Source organism: Embiotoca jacksoni, unplaced genomic scaffold (assembly GCF_022577435.1).
Source record: "Embiotoca jacksoni isolate LCO1_2020_lvr unplaced genomic scaffold, fEmbJac1.0.p SCAF_9, whole genome shotgun sequence".
NCBI lineage: Eukaryota > Metazoa > Chordata > Actinopteri > Embiotocidae > Embiotoca > Embiotoca jacksoni.
This window is the reverse complement of record NW_027185447.1, coordinates 3,774,706-3,782,257: the sequence shown is the minus strand read 5'-3', so window position 1 is coordinate 3,782,257 and position 7,552 is coordinate 3,774,706.

The following is a 7,552-nucleotide window of genomic DNA, read 5'->3' as shown; positions in this document are numbered from 1 at the left end:
CAGTGCTGTGTGTCTTTGTCAACCACTTATTTGTATGTGAGCTGTGTAACAATATATGTGCAGCCATGTATAGCCACCTGTCAAAGTCTGGTGTGGTAAAAGTACCAGTGAGTCATAGTATCCTCTTCAATCTCCTCTCTGTACTATTTCCCAGGGGCACATCATCTCAACCTCCACCCCTCTTTTATCTCAGCCCCTCCTTTCTCTCTTAAAAAACACTACTGACCCTCACCTGCTGTCAATTTTTCTTCCCATGTAATGTATAACAAATAGACAGAGGTTTCTCTTTCTCTGCAGCCTCTCCGTGCTTCGCTCACAGTTTCCTTTACAGCTTTTAATATGTCAGCAGAGCTCAGTGCCAAGGCTGGCCATCTTTTGAGACAGTCACATTGGCTTGAGGTGTGTTTACCGACTTTTTTTTTTTTACTTTTCCACAGCAAATGCAACATGTCATGTTTTGGTTATACAAAGAAAAAGAGAATAACCGGAAACACTTAAAAAACCCTGACTTAAGAGTGATGTTTTCTTGAGTGTGCGTAACGAAGAAGGCGGCTTTTGACTCTGGCAGTTCTTTCCAACTGCGTTACATGATAGAGTGCAACAAAAGAGGTCCAGGCGGGGATATATTTTGCTCTTGTAGATGTCTTTGTCAGATATGCTTCTTTTCAATACACTATGAGCCCACAGAGAGAAAAGCCTCCGCAGTGCACACATTGATTTTTTTCTAATCAAAGACACGGTTCTCTTGATCCGGTGATGACTAACAGTGACTTGACAGATGAAGATTCCTCTCACCGGTGTGCCGCCACAAGCACAGATGTACACTCTGGCCATCAGAGATTTGATGGCTGATTATTTAGTTGGATTGCTGACAAGAGTCCAGCAGGAATTTGTAAGTGGGACAACGCAGCAGCAGGGGGACACTAGAAGAGGAAATTTCACTTTCAGTAAAAGGGCAGGGTGCACAAACAGGCCAATTACAGCCTGGTGGCTGACACATACATTAGTTTATCTCACACCCACATATAGACACATATAATCTCCCTCTGTTGCTTCTCAGCGGATGAGCAGAGCCATCTGTGCTTCCTTGCTATTTGAATGTTAATGGAGTATATTGTATGGCAGCATTCACCTCATCCAGCAGGTTCCTTAATAATTCCACGTCCTGACATTGGAGAGCCTTTGCTGATCCCCAAACAAACACTTTGACCTCTGGTTCAGATGGTCACAACCCAAACATACTGGCTCACCCTAGAATGGCCTGTTTTAGGTTAATGCCACACACTATAACTACCAAAGGTATCACAATTGTAATCCATTTGCTTGCTTTTTTCCCCGAGGTTTTACAATCGAGCACCAACATTTGTAAACTGTACAACGTCTTTGCATTTGACAACCCTTTAAACTGAACTAGCTGGTTTGTATAAAGCCACTATCTGTTCAAATTTGACATGTTAGTGGTGGGGTTTAGACAACTGTCAATGGCGTTCTGTCACACCACCACTTTACGTCCAGTTTTCCTCTATCACCACCATGAGGATGAAATTTGTGTTTTCAAGTGATGTACTATATCGTGACAAATATGGGTTGTCATGGAATTTGGTACATGCATTCACGTCCTTATCATAATGACGTGCAACCACTTTGGTGATCTCGTACCATCAGCAGATCAACACTTAAATTTTCCCAAGCCTGTGATTTATGAGCAAATATCATCTGTAAAACTAATGGCATTCCCATCAGCCTCTCGTGTTCTTTGTGCTGGATGCAAATCAGCAAAGCTTAGCATACTAATTTAGGAGGGTAAATGGGGTAAACATAACTGCTAAACATGAGCATGTAAACTGGCAGACACAGCTGGCTATGGTCCCTCAATACAACCTCACAGAAAATTCTAGCATGAATGTTTGGATCCTCTGCAAAGCTGTCCAGAGCTTTCAAGGGAAAAATATTTTGCCAATATTATCAATGTTAATAATAATGTATCATTATTGATATTCACACAATATTATTGCAAAACAAGTCTTAACGTCTGTTGCCTTACATTTGGTGTAGAAAACATGAAAACATTAAGCAAAATTACAATTCCCCAATCAAGATTTGGGGTTTAATTGCCATGAAATAAGATTGTGTTTGGATTGTATTCTTGTCCTCTATATAGCACACTACACAGTGAACAAGTGGCTAATCAGAGTGGATTTTATTCAATCTATTGTACACTATGTGGTGGACAAGTGGCCAATTCGAACGCAGCATTGGTTTAAGACTTGTTTTCTTTGCTTTATTTTAGATGTTTCATCAAGTTACTATTACGATTGTTCAACTGGAGAGGCCTCAAACGTATGAGACAAGAGGCGGGACGTAGAATAAAAAGTAAGCATTACTTACTAACTGCAGTATACAAAATGCAGCAAAACCAGGAAGTCAAAAAGCAATAAGCAGCAATCCAAACAGGCAAGGTTTGACACAAGAACTGAATCATGAACAATGTCTAACATTATACAACATTGTGGTCTGGCAGTCTGAGTTACGAACTGGGAGCAAATATACTTCTCCAGATAATTGAAAAACACATTATTTGCAGTTGAGGTGGGCGTGGCAAGCAGGACACGTAACCAGTAGAATCACTGGGAACCAGGTAATTCATACATTGGCTTAAGGTGCGGCAGATCAGGGATTTGGTAAGAGGTGAGGTGGGCGTGTCAGAGAGGAGACTGAGCATTGATAGCGATAGGGACTGAAGACCTCTGGTGGGTGGTAACACAAAGCCATTCTCAATCCCAGGATGTCAAATACTACTGCTATGTCATAGCTGTTGGCGTAAGAGAAATATGCACAAGGTCCCCTTTGGCGTCGAACACATATGCACGAGGTACCTTATGTCTTATGTGCATCGACAAGGTGGGTCGAAAAAGGTAATGTGATGAAGTTCAAGACAGGTAAAGTCTGCCTACGTATAAGGTATGGGGTGGTTGGATAGAACAAACCCAAACCTCAACCCGGTAGACTAATGTTTGAGTCCATGATAAAGAAAAAGTCAACATGGATTTCTTTTAAGTAATCCAAATCATGATCTTTTCGTGACCGTAACCACATCGTTTTTGGTGCCTAAATGTAAGGAAAACGGCACCTCGTGCATCCATATGAGACACCAACGGCTTTAGTATTTGTATCAGTATTTGATGCCCTGGGAATGGCAATCTTTGACACTGTGAGTGAGAACCCATTGCAGACAGACCGACAGAAACAGAAAAGGCAGAAAGACTAAAACCATAACAGTCATCAAGATGAATGATGCACTGAATTGAAGGCGGCTAATTTATACTGGGGTGGAGCGAATATGCACCTCCTGCGTTTGCTGAAAACTTTTGTATTGTAACTTCATTTACTGGCACTTGTTATAACTTTTACTTAATTTTAACATTTCAATGTTTGCTGGCAAAGTGCCACACTGGCTGTAATTGCCACACTTAAGCCTATAATATATGAATATGTAATCCAAAACTTCGTACAGCCCAAACAAAGACGGCAGCTGCGGATTCTGACTGTATTCACTCAGTAGTTCTTTCACTGATTAAATTATTTTTCTATCACTGAGATTTCCACGGAGGAACACTGGTCTTCACAGGTGGCGTCTTATGTTAGCTCCGAGGGATCACCAGCAGATGAGGACTTATTTAATTTGACAAGAGAATGTGTGATGAAAGAAAAAGGTTTCACTGCTTATCTCCACATGCAGCCAGGCCACACAGTTGTAATAAGGACTCACAGTGTCAGATGTGAAGAGCCTTACACAGCTCTCCATTACAATATAGAAGAGGAAATGAAGTGAATGACCTCAGTTCACCACATGATATTACAACACCTTGCTGTTTTAACTGCTCTTCACTGTCTGATTGATCAGGGAAATCTTCTTCTCGCCATTGACAGTTCACAATCAGCGTATAGATTTAATGAGGAATTACCTTTTACATTCATGCTAAAGTCATTTGGTTGGTTCATTTCATTTCAAAGTCCACTTGGAAGAGGAATGAGACACGTGTTTCCAAACAATCTTGGCCTGGTTGTTGGGTCCACACCAAGCGGCAACCAACAGTGACGTCATCCATTGGTTTGTAAACGGCCGTTATAAAGCCTCGAGTTTGACCTTTCAGCCATCGCCATCTTGCTAGCTGAGAGCAGTTTGGAGCCAGAAGTGACCATATTTGGATGAGCAAGGGAGAAACAGGCGGTGAGCATGGCTTTTGAAGACTAATTTATAATTAATGACTGGATTATTTTCAGATGAACAACCAGATCACTAATAAGAAGTAGGGACTTTAGCTAAAAACAACATAATAAATTTGAGGGAAAAAAATGATTGACAACTCCTAGTGGCCATCTATGGTATTGTACTTCATGGCACTTCTGCATTGATCTCGTTTTTCAGACTTGGAAGCTACGTTCACTTTTATATATACATACAGTCCACACCAGAGGTTGATTTACAGGTGTCATATTAGGCAAAGCAAACTGAACTAACCAGGCAAATGCATCACAGCTTGTTTAATCTAAATCAAACAGGTATGTAAACGCTAAAGACTTCATCAACTGCAGCCACCTATTATTGTCCTTGAGAAAAAAAGAAAAGGTTTTTCACTTCAGGATCATCCCAGAATAACCCACACATGCTTGAGTACATTACGGTCCTCTAATGATCATTAACGATGATCTACGACTGTCCTACATTGACTACTGCTATGTGGATACTGTTAGCAGAGACATACAGTACATGTATATGATAACACGACCAGTGGGAGGTGAGCTATAGATTTAATGTTAATCAGACAGTTGTCAGTGGTCATTAGGGGTTTGCATCATACATACAAAATGTACCATTATTGATGGGCTCCCAAAACCGAGTGAAGTAACTGTAGTATTGATCCAATCGCAGAGTATGTTCCGTCTGAAGCCGGCCTCAGAGGGAAGCTCCCTGAAAAAGCCCCAGGATCTGAAATTGCCAGGTCAGCTTGTACTCAGCGCATGTTTTGTGCCTGAGTGATTCACACAGCTTTCTTTGTTACACTCACACTGACATGGATCCACCTTCAGACACAAAAACCCACACACAGACATGAGGACTCATCCCATGCATGCATAAACACCCAGCCTACTAGGGTTGCCAAGATCAGCTGTCAATCATGGCCACTGTGTCTATAAAGAAGACACAAAAATCCCAGCTGCACTTTTCCTGGACTATCCACATAAAATTAATGGGTTTCAAAGGTTCAATTACCTTGTGGGGATTATGAAGGAAAGGCTTAAATAATAGTAGTATTGTTGTCTTGGCTGTTACATAGTCCTCTTCCTGTCAAGTTTGCTTTTACAATAGAGCCAAATTGAATGGAAAAAGCAGCCTGAAGCAATAGTTGGGTGTTGAAGCCATCCTGAATGCTGCCGGCAAAGGCAAATATTGACATACTGTACATGGATGCCAAACACGAAACCACCTGCAACAGCCCAGGGGTGAGCGGAGATGGCCAGCGAACAAGTACCAACAAAGACGGGGCACCTGCGGCATCTGTGTGGTGAATGCCATCTGTTAGCCAGTGACACACAGTCTTAACAAAATAGTGTAGGATTACATAAGGACCCATTTTCCTCTTGAAAGACATGAAGGACTTCTCTTTACTATATAACAATGTTATAGTCAATGCCGTCCTTTCACGTTGGATGATATCAGATCAATGTTATTTTGATTACAATAAAAATCAATAGGCAGAAATACCATTAAACTAAATGATGCTCTGTCCAGATACAATAGTAGTCACGCCTAAATGTGTTTGATCTCATTGACTGTTAATAGATCCATCATTACCATGGTATTGCAGAGCAATTAGAACTATGATTACCATGAGTTAGTACAAGTAATGACAGCTACACTTTGACCAGACTGTTTCAATGTCAAGGTCAGGCCACCACTATTACAGAATTTTCCTGGTGGAGGAAGACATTTACTTTCTAGAAGCATAAAATTATGTTTCATATGAAAACGAATATGCTATTCTCTATCACATAATGCACACATAAAGATAATGAGGCAAACCAGAGGGGACAAATTCATTCTCAACTGTAACCACTCACAAATCGTTAATGTGCCTTTAATGTCAAAAAATAATTGAACTGCAGTTACAACACAGCAACAGTAAAAACAAAGGTAATATATTGTAAACTTATAGTGGTGGGCTTTATTGAACTAAAAGAAAAATCGTGAATTATTCACACAGTTGTGTTGCCTTGAACTGTTGTCGGTGAGTGAGACTTTTAATGGTTTGGTTGAGATTATGCAACATCCATACGGGACTTGATTAACTCTACAGCCACTTGAGGTTTAAGCTAATACACTAAAAGCAGTCATTACATGGTGGGTGCAGCAAAAAATTAATTACAGTTTAATTACTATACACAAAAGATTTGAGCCCTACAATTTTCTGCTGCATCTGCTGACTCAGGGGTTTCTATACAAGGGCATGCTATTGATTTCTGTTGAACAGCACACAGAGGGACAGCATGTGTGAAGACAACGATACAATTGAAATGTGGTGATTAATGCTGAACTTTTCATGTTGAGTTTAATTATAACACCCATCTCCTCAAGCCCCTCCCACTTCTTCCTCTCTCTCTCTCTCTTTGGGGTTGTTTAGGTATCAGCGTGGCCCTAGAGCGGGGAGGAGAGGGCAGTCATCTGTCAAAAAGGCATTATTGCTTTTTATGACATATGTTTGCGTCATGGTGCACACTTGGGGTGCAGCATAATTACAAATGGGAAATCAGAGGCAGCTGTAAGTGTGCCACTACTGTTGTTCTCAAAGATGCATGTTTATCCACCCTGGTAGAGGAACACCCACTACAATGTTGGTTTGACTTTAACTCTTTGAGTAATGGAGCTCAGCAGCTGGCTCAATCGGTCTTGAAGTCAAACCCTGTCCTTATACGTCTTTATGTCTGTTTGTACTAAACTGTGGATATGTATTCATGGATAAAGGCTAAATTATATTAAACAGGCTCAAAGTAAGAACCTTAATCAAAATGAAATGATATGTTCTGATGTAAATTGTTGGAATGTTGTTGTATAGATCTTGTGTAATCCCTACAAAACTCTTGTGTCTATATTTTTAACCACGCTGCTCACACCTACATGAGGTTCACTACTTTCCAAGAGGTCTTGAATAATGGAAAGTATGCTCACATAAACCTGGTGCTTTTTAGTCAAATCTGTAACAGTAATAATGGTGCAAAGTGGTTTACAAAAGCCCTTTTCAAATTTTTTTCTATGGGAAAAATACTTTTTTATGTAGGTGTTTAGATATTGTATGTTTCTTCTAACAATGCCAAAACCATTAGCTCAAAGAATAACTGTCATTCAAAAGTCTCATTCAAAAACCTTACAAAGAGAGGCACTAATATACAACCCCCATCCAGCTTTACTTTGATTCAAAGAGGAATACAACTGAAGTGATTACAAAAGCAAGTGCAGATAAGAGGACACTGTTCAGCTTCCACGCATGTTTTT